This window comes from Daucus carota, chromosome 9, assembly GCF_001625215.2.
Source record: "Daucus carota subsp. sativus chromosome 9, DH1 v3.0, whole genome shotgun sequence".
NCBI classification, from domain to species: domain Eukaryota; kingdom Viridiplantae; phylum Streptophyta; class Magnoliopsida; order Apiales; family Apiaceae; genus Daucus; species Daucus carota.
The window spans coordinates 20,216,024-20,226,458 of record NC_030389.2 but is presented as its reverse complement, the minus strand read 5'-3'; positions in this window follow the sequence as shown (position 1 = coordinate 20,226,458).

The following is a 10,435-nucleotide window of genomic DNA, read 5'->3' as shown; positions in this document are numbered from 1 at the left end:
CGTCGTTCACTCTTAATTATTCAAAAATAGATGTTTTATTATTTAAACGATCCAACCGTACGGATGTTAATAAAATAATCTAATCAACGTCGAGACAAAAATTCAGATGATTTCGATGAACCGAAATACACTTTTATAACCTTTTTATTGTGAAAATTTACATAAATAAAATTTTAAATTAAGAAAATATTTTTAGAAAACCCGGTTCGCCTAATTTTCACGTTACGAAGTCACACATGTTAATTATAAACTTGACTAAGATGTTTTAATTTTTTAGACAATTTAAAAAACATTCTTATATGTACGGATCCCCTAAACAGAAGATTGATGATATACCAGAAGTCTTATTTTGAATTACCTCGTTCACTCTTAATTATTCAAAAATAGATGTTTTATTATTTAAACGATCCAACCGTACGGATGTTAATAAAATAATCTCATCAACGTCGATACAAAAAATCATATGATTTCGATGAATGAAAATACACTTTTATAACGTTTTTATAGTAATACTTTATATAAACAAAATATTAAATTAAGAAAATATTTTTTCAAAAACACAAAACCGACCGATTGGACAATAAAACCGACCGACCTTGAAATTACGCGGAAAATGAAACTTTTCGTGAAAAATTAAAACACCCGCGCGACAGAAACGACGTCGTTTGATGGTTCTACACAGTTTTCCAGGTCAAAACCGACCGGGTGGCTGGTCGGTTTTGTCGCGTCAGTATATAAACAAAAAAAAGCCCCCCTTTCCTCTTTTATTCTCACACGAACACTGCTGCACCCTCTCCAAACACCGACGAACTCAAGAACTCGAATCAAACACTCTCCAAACTCTTTTAAGCGGCAAGAATCAAGAATCAAGTGCAATGGCCGCAAGAATCAAGAATCGGAAACCCTCTCCAAAATCCTCTTCAATGGTAGAATCTGAAACCCTCTCCTAACTTTTTTCAAGTTTAATTGTTATAGAGATTAAATTTGTGTTAGTATAGAGCTCTATTCAACTTCAATTTGTATAATTTGTTTAGTTTTCAAGCTTTTATATGTATGCATTGTATGTATATAAAATTTGTATATGTTCGTTTGGAAATCTACATGCAAGTTCTTGTCGTCGGTTATGTCATGAGAATGAAAACTATAGGTTTTAGTTTATGTATATTTGTATATGTTAGTTTTAGTTTGTATATGTTAGTTTTAGTTTGTAGATGTTAATTTGTATATGTTAGTTTGGAAATCTCTGTTTTTTATTTGTTTTTATAATTTTTGTAGGTTTTAGTTTGTGTATATTTGTACTCACATTCATAAGGAGGGCTTGGAATTTGGTTTTGTGGTTGTATTAAGGGGTTGTGGTTTGCATTTGGCATTTTGATATAATTAAGGTGTTGTGGTTTGCATAATTGGTTGCGAATGAAATTTATGTGATATAATTAAGGGGTTGTGGTTTGTATTTTGGCATTTTGATTTATAAGGGGTTGTGGTTTCATTCATTTTAATTTTGGCGTTTATATGTTCAAAAAGGAGTCGATTCATAAGGTGTTGTGGTTTGCATAATTGGTTGTGAATGAAATTTATGTGATATAATTAAGGGGTTGTGGTTTACATTTTGATTCATAAGGGGTTGTGGTCTCCATTTAAAGTCGATTATTTTTTTATTCATATTCTAACCAATGGTGTTTATGTTGTTTGATTAGGGCACCTTGTGGTGGTTTGTCATCCTTGTGGTGATGATCATTGCCTTAATGGCAAGAAAAGGCAAGGGCAAGGGGAAGGCCAAGGAGACAACTAAAGGCAAGGGAAAAGGGAAAGCCAAGGAGACAACTTCCACCCGGAAGGGTAAAGGAAAGTCTAGCACCTTGGCTATACGTGATGAGCCAACTGATTCGGATGAAGGCGGGGAGAATCCGAATGAAGAGGAAGTTCCAAGAGAAAGGGTAGTTAGGAGGCCACGATCCCATTCAGCCGGTTTGTTTGGAAAAGTCCCTCCGAAACCAATCCGTATCAATATTTCAGGAGGACAGTAAGTCTACTTGTAGTAACTTATATATATATATATATATATATATATATATATATATATATATATGTATATCTATATATATATCTGTATCTTGCACTTGTTTAAATTTTGTTGACATACATATATATGTACATATAATCTCTTTTAACATTTTGGTAGTATTGAAGATGATCAAGCAAAGAAGACTTTGCTTGCTATTGTTCGTGAAAGGTGGCCGGTTGGACATTACACGTTCACCGACATTGTTGAACATGATGATGAATGGCTAAAACACGTAGTCGAGGAATTTAATGTAAGCTACTCTTCTTATGATCACATTGTGATTTGTATGCAAGCTTTTTTATTTATTTGTATCATGTGTAAATAGTCTAACCATATGTATGTAATTTATCTTGGTTTTATTATAATTGTAGTTATATTTCAAGCAACAAAAGGGACAAAGCCGGTCCGAAGCAAAAAATATAATTGAGAAGCATATCAAGAACACAATAAAGAGGACGTTGAATGAGCTCAAGACAAATATTGAGCAAAAATCAAAGGAAAGCGGAAAATCAAAATTGAGTTTAAGACTTGGATATTGGTCCGAACTTTTTTGGAAGGATTTATTAAATTATTGGGAAAAGAATGAGGGGCACTTGCATAGGTCATCCGTTGGATCTACGAACCGCAAGAACGTCGAGCGGTTGCATAGTGCCGGTGCCCGGTCTTTTAATAAAGTGAAGGAGGTATATATAAATATCTATTATCATACACACCTTAATTTATTAATTAAGATTTAATTCACATATATATTATATTGATGATTTAAATTCACATATATATTATATTGATAATTCACCTTATATTGATGATTTAAATTGTTTTTGGAAGGAAATGAAAACGAAAGAACGAGGAAAGAATCCAACTCGCCTTGAAGTATGGAACCGGACGCATACAAGGGTTGGAAGTGATCCCGAGCACCCCGTGTATACCACGCCGGGTGCAATGGCCATAGCGGTAATTAAATGATTGTCTTGTGTTTTTTTTTAAAGTTTCAATGTCAATTTTACTTTTTAAGTTGTTTAATGTACTGATTGATGCACATTTCTCTGTAGACACGATATGCTTCTATTCTAGAAAGCATGCCGGTGTCGGTTACACAAACAGGGGATAGAGACGAGCCCTTGGAATGGTGGTTGTCAGCAACCGGAGTTCCTGAAGGCAAAAAGCCTAAGAAGGACTACCTTGTTGGATTCCCCGAGGCTCGTGCTAGTCAACTTATTCTGACTCTCGCCTCACGTTATAGGGATTCAACAAGAGGCGAAGCCGGTGTATCTTCCGGTCAGAGACAAGAAGCCGTCATTCCCGACAATGTGTACCTCTCGGTCGTGCGCAATGTGCTCAATGAGGTCCGTGCGAACCCCCTTCAATTTCAGCGACAAATGTCTGAAGAAGAGATCACGAATTTTGCAAAGACCGCACTAGAAGCCTCTGATCCAGCTGCCGATCCAAGTACAAGGGTTCAATGGAATTCTATGATTGGTGGGGAGATGGTACACATTGTGGGGTCGATGGACGAGGATATACTCCTCAAAATGGAAAGGAAGGTTGAAGAGGTACGAATTCATATTTGTTATCTACTTGTATTGATCGAGTATGCTTATTGTCTTATTGGTTGTCATTGTCTATTATATGTGCAATTTGGAAAAGGAACGCAGACTTGCAGCGGAGAAGGATTATACTGATCCAGAGGAGCTGTCGGAGGAGGAAGGCGGAGGACCCGAAGCCGGTGCTGATGCGGGTGCCAATGCTAGTGCTGCTTCGGGAGCGGATGCTAGTGCTGCTACCGGAGCGGGTGCTAGTGCCGCTGCGGATGGAGCTGCTTCCGATTCAGATGTTACATTAGATTAGTTTGGCTTTTGAATATTGTGTTTTGAATATTGTGTTTAAGTTGGATTTAAAATTTGGTTAATGCTTGTGAAGGGCTTTTGGTTTGCCCTTGTAAACAATTATATGTTTGATGTTTAGGATTGTAGTTATGGTACATTTTGTAGTTGTTATATATGGTGTTGTGGTTTATGTTATTTTGGATATTGTTGATTGTTGGTAGCAGGTATGGCAGCATATAGAAACAGCAATAATAATTTTTTTGATAGAAAACCCAGAAAACCGATCGACTACAAACAAAACCGACCGCTGTTACCATTCAATTCACAGACAAAACCGACCGCTAAATACATAACCGACCATGGTTACCATTCAAAAAAGCCAAAAAACCGACCGATTGCTTAAAACGCGGTCGGTTATCTTTGGGAGACCGGTCGGTTATATACGGTCGGTTTTAAGCCCTGCAAGCGGTCTGCTCGTTAACCGACCAAATGATCGGTCGGTTATGGGAAACCGACCGCGGTCGGTCGGTTATAAGGTCATTCTTTTTGTTTGACTTTTTTGGTCAAACGTTTATTACCGACCATAGGCGGTCGGTTTTATTGCCCTCCACAAAATTGACTTTTTTGGTCAAGATGTATTAACCGACCACAGACGGTCGGTTTTAGTGCCCCCAAAAAATTTGACTTTTTTGGTCAACCAATTATAACCGACCACTACCGGTCGGTTATATTATTCTCAGAACGATTGACCATATTTTGGCCAAACATTTAAACCAACCGACGTCGGTCGGTTATAAGTTTACACGTGGCTGTGGCGTCCACGTGACTCCAGATGGCATCGCAGGGCCCAGAGTAGCGACTTTCTTAAATAAGCAAAACCGACCTACATTTCGGTCGGTTTTCGTCTTTAAACCCGACCAACTCTTCATAACCGACCAGGTTACAACCGACCAGCGTCTCCGGTCGGTTTTAGTGGTAGAACCGACCGTTTTTGGCGGTCAGTTTTGCCCTGTTTTTTTGTAGTGATGAGTGCTATGAATTTAATGTGATGGGTGAGGTCACACATGGAGGAAAAATGAATTGCAAAACTTAAAGTCAATAAATTTACTCAAAATATGTTAACTACAATTACGTTTTCACAGAGGCTACAAGTGTGATTAATTCAAAAGAACAATATAATATTACTTAAAATATGTTAACTAGCAAACACTATATATTAGCTCGGTCAAAGTACATATAAAAAGATTAAAATAATGTAAAAACTTACTTATATTATGTTTATGTCGTTCGCTTCATCGAAGTTTCCACTTAATTGCATTCAAATTTAAAACACTTTGAAGATAATATTCTCATTTTTTAATTTTTTATTATAGTGGCGAGTAGCTTATATATGGTTTTTATTTTAAAAATACTATATAAATCATATATATAAAATGCTCTAGAAGTAAGATATCGTAATCTTAAGTTTAGAGTAATGTGCAATGCAGGGAGGGTGGGAGGAGGTGGGTGGAAAATAAGGGGGGGACTCATATTCACTAGTGTTAGTCTTCTATTTTAATTATGATTTTATATGAACATAATATATACAAAGACAGATATTGGATACAAATCAATGATGTGCCAAATTTCAAATATATGCATCCATTCCCCTCAAAAGGTGAGATATCTTATTTTGTCAATTCATATATATATATATATATATATATATATATATATATATATATATATATATATTTGGGGGCACCAACTTTGTGCATTTATATTTCACCAATTTTTAGTTGCCAGGTGGAAGTGGTTTTAGCCATTAGATAAATTCCATGCCAATTTTTAGGTGGAAGTTTTTGGCCAATTAAATAGGATTGCATGCATTCTCGGTCATGAACCAGATGATCACTTGTATTACCAAGGATATGAGGCCCACACACTGACCAAGTAACTTTCTCTACTGAATATGAAGTCTATGATTATAAGGTTGCACAAAATATATACTTAATACTTAATGTGACGACCGGATTTTCAAAAATTTAATTCGTTAGGTTTTTGTGATTCTTCAGAAAATGCGGAATAAAATTTAATATTTTATTCTATTTTTATATATTTTTAAAAGTACGTGTTTAAGTTATTTTTCTGGTTCATTAGGGTATCGAAATTTTGTTGTCTGTTTTGAATTGAATACCATGTTAAATATGTGGATTACTTGTTCTATGATATAACTTTATTATCTGAATGTGGCTGTTGCGTGTATGCGCAGTTTATTTTCTTCCGTGGGTGTATAAGCCCTCCCTGCTGTGTACTCTACCATTGGGTTCTTTGTCACCGTGTTTACTGCCCGGGCTTACTTGTCCGGTCACTTTAGATTATGTTCCGCCTCATCACTTTCTTTTGTCTCTATTCAGCCGGTATAATTTGTTCTATTCTGTAATTAGTGGGGTGGAATATATTTGTGTACTTGTTTCATATGGTTAAGATTACGAATTGTTAGTGTTCGATTATGTTTTGATTTGATACAAAGATTAGTTTGCTAGTTATGTGAAGAAGAGTGTTTTGGATTAATATGTGCTTAACTGTGTGTGTAGGTGTTAATTAGTCGTGTTAATCAAGTGTGGGTTGATTTTATAAACCTGAAGTTACTAATTTAGTCTCGAGTATAATTGTGTTTAATTGTTATCGGATGTGTAGTTATTGATTTATTGATTCATATTGGATTGGTTTTGGTCGGTGGATTATAATTGGATGAGCTGGGTACTGGAATTAACAAGAGTATGTGAATGGATATGAAAGCATTTGGTTTGAGATTATGTGAACATGCTTTGGAATGGTATTTTAAGAGTTTAAGTGGTGGATTAAAGATTTAGAACTATACATAATTAAGTTGCTGAAGTTTCTAGGCTACTACGAGTCTGATTTTGCAGTACAATTCTGGGCTCATAGAATCAAGTTATATGTTTAATCTTTGTGTGGTTATGTGCTTATTGGAGTCTAGTTTCTACTCGCGAAAGAATTATATTGATTTAACAAACGAGCTAAAAGATATGTATGTTTTAGTGCGAGGTGCGCAGAAATTTCTGGGCAGGTTTGTCCTGTTTTAGGCCCTATTTTGCTACCTTTAACTTGGTATTTACTTCTGAAATATTTATTGGAGTTTAATATTGGGTCTGGAATGTGCTGTTAAAATTTTATACAAACAAAACAATTTTTTCTATTTATTAAAATTCTTAGCGTCGGGCTGGTTTTGTAGGACAGTTTCTGGTGCCTGATTTGCAGGCCTGTTTTACTGCTCTAAACTTGGAGTTTCTTTCTGAAAATTTTACTGTAGGATGGAATAATGTTTAGGAGTGTCTTATAAAAATTTTGTATTAAAACGATAAATTTTCAGTTTAATAAAAATCATATAGTGAGTGCTGTTTGAACTAATTGCTCTAGTTTTCTTTCGGTGTTAGTGAATAGTATGAGTTTATATTTGGTTGATTGCATATAATTGATAAATGGATTCTTGTAGTGGTAGCATGTTATTTGCATTAGCTTGATTTTATGTTCGAATATAGAGGGTTTCATGAGATTTTACTTGCTATATGCGAAAAGTTGGGTGGAAGTTGTTTCTTCGAAGAGTTGAGTTAATTGTTGCATATGTGTTAATATAAATTAGAAAATTTAAATGGAGTCTATTTTTGAACGTAATAAGTAGTATGACTACTTGAGTGTGATTGCATCTGATATAAATTGGTATTAGTTTTTTTGTGGATTGTTGGTATTAGTTTAAAACAGGTGGATTGTTATATAAATAGAGGGAGTGCCGTTAAATTTCTGACATGACTATTAAATTATTATATGGTAATCATATAAGATATAATATGGTAGTTTATTGGTTTATTGAGTTGGATTGAGTTGGTTATATGTTGAATAGTATAGGGAAACAAGTGGATGGTCCAATAAACAGAGGAGGTGCTGCTGAATTTTCATTAAAAATTATATGTGTTTTACTTGTTAAAGGATATTAAATAGTTAAAAATAAGACGACATGGCTGAATAAAATATGTTATATGTTAACTTATCAATATTAACTTTTAATAGCTATAAAAGTTAATTGTTCAACTATGTGCTATGTGTTTATTAGAATATGTGGTATGTATATGTGAAGAGTAAATATATAATAGGTCTTAATGCTTTTCGAGCTTAGTTAATCCGTCTGATCGGACGACTTAAATACTATATTGCTATCATATAGAATTGAACGAGACGTTGATCGAGGCATTGATAGAGAAGTGATTGAAATGGTTATTCAGAAATAGCTAAGTTGTGTTGCAAGTTGAAGTTACGCAGAGATTGCTATAGATAGAATCTTGTCAGAAGCTGGCCGCAGAAAGGAATGATATGGCACTACATAGTGTCATTAGAAATCTGAGCTAGACACTAGACTTAAGGCAAGTATATATCCAACCTACTTTTCTTTAAAAGATTTTGCTCCTACAATGCTTTTGTTATGCTTTGAATATTGCAAAACTCCTTATAAAATTAGACTTCTACTAATTACGAGTATTCTGGAATCACCCAAGTATGAAATGGAATACCTTTTGTCACTTATATCTTGCAAATGTATCAACTTAATTCTCATCCTTATCTTCTTCAACTGCTAGTTACTTAGTATTGAGCTTAGAACCTTGTTTTCTTACCTCCCTTTTAACTACAACAGATTGTTGAAATTACACACATAGAGGGGGGGGGGGTGAATAGGTGTTATGGCTAATGTGACCGATTTTTAATTGTTACCGAATAGTTAAACTGTCACAGACAGCTTGCTGTTAATTATCAGAGTAAACAGTTAGCTAGCTAACAATGCAGATGTAATGCAAACTGATATAATCAGTAAGCTAGCAACACAGAGAATTTTAGCCAGGTTCGACCCCTAACCCTAATGGTCTACGTCCTGGTCCCCTACCAACTGGTAAGAGATATCAGTAAGCTAGCAACACAGAGAATTTTAGCCAGGTTCGACCCCTAACCCTAATGGTCTACGTCCTGTTCCCCTACCAACTGGTAAGAGATTATATTATTAATCAATAATGTTGACAATTACAATGATTCAATAATATAACTCCCTTTAACCCTTGTTCCTGTTATCAGCTTGCTGAAACCCCTGAACCACGAACCAAAAGCTCTCCAAGACCTATACTTCCCAAGTATACTCTTCTAGCTAACTAGTCCCCTTGTTCCCTTGTTTCACAAGCTGGATACACAGCAACAAACCTTTACACTTTGAACAATACAATGTATGAGTGTAATACAACCGAAACTATGAACTCAATATAGATATATAATTGTATATAAGTACTAGATCTCAAGTAAAGATTTTGCAATAAAAGTGTGTTGTATTTCAGAAGCTTGATGTGTGTTCTTGTTTTTTACAAAACGGAAACCACACTCAAGTATATATACCATCATTCCAAACGGTCATAATTCAACAAATCTATAACGTTCTTGATTTAACAAATCTCGCGTTTTATTTACTTGAAAGATGAACATTTGAACAACGTATATTTTACTGAGTAAAAGCATAAAGACGTTTGAAACAACTCAGTAAACGTTTGTTTATAAAACCATAATTTTGAAATCAAATAGGAGTAGTTTTAGATAAGATCGAATAAGAGATAAAAACTCCTATAAGTTAGGAAATCGTTTTTGTTTGAAATTCTTGTTTAAAACTGAGCTCTAATATTTATATAAGTCATATATAAATATTAAAGTCCTTAAAAATCGATTCCTAATAAATCTCCTTGCTTTTCAACTTTGATCCTTATCCATTTGTTATTCTGTTCATGCTGTGAGCTTGCTGATAAGCCTGAATAATAATCTGTAAGCTTGCTGACAGTTGAACATAATACTGAAACGTATCAAGCTGTTAGCACAAGTATATATAACTTTGATAGCTCGCTAACAAGCACCAGTTTTATGCTATTAGCTAGCTGGCAGTGTGATCATCAAAACCTTGAGAGTATCAATCTCCCCCTTTTTGATGATTACACCATATTTAGGAAAAGAAATAATACTCCCCCTGAATACAGCAATCTAATGTCATGAAACTTAACAAATATATCAATTCAGCAAATAAAATCAGATATAACAGATATGATATGCAAGGCAGAAAATATATCACCAAGTTATGCAAACACAATTACTGAATCAAGTACTTGCATAGATAATTCAAATAAAATCCTAACCAGGATAAACCACCTGGTATCCAACATTATCCAAAACAAATTTAAACAAGTTCAACTCAGGATAAACCACCTGAGGACCAAATTCAAATCCAACAAACAACTTAAACAACCAACTTAGTCTGAAAACGCATAGGGCCAATAATGTACTTAAGCAGATAAAAAACTTAAGCTAAAGTATTATTTAGAAAATTCCTAAATTGTCTCCCCTTAATCATCGAAAAGGTTAGAAATTTAGGTCTCCTCATCATCCTTAGCAACCACATCCTTTGCAGCCAACTCCTTGGCAGCAACAGCAGCAAGAGCTTCAGCCACCATAATATTCCCTGCAG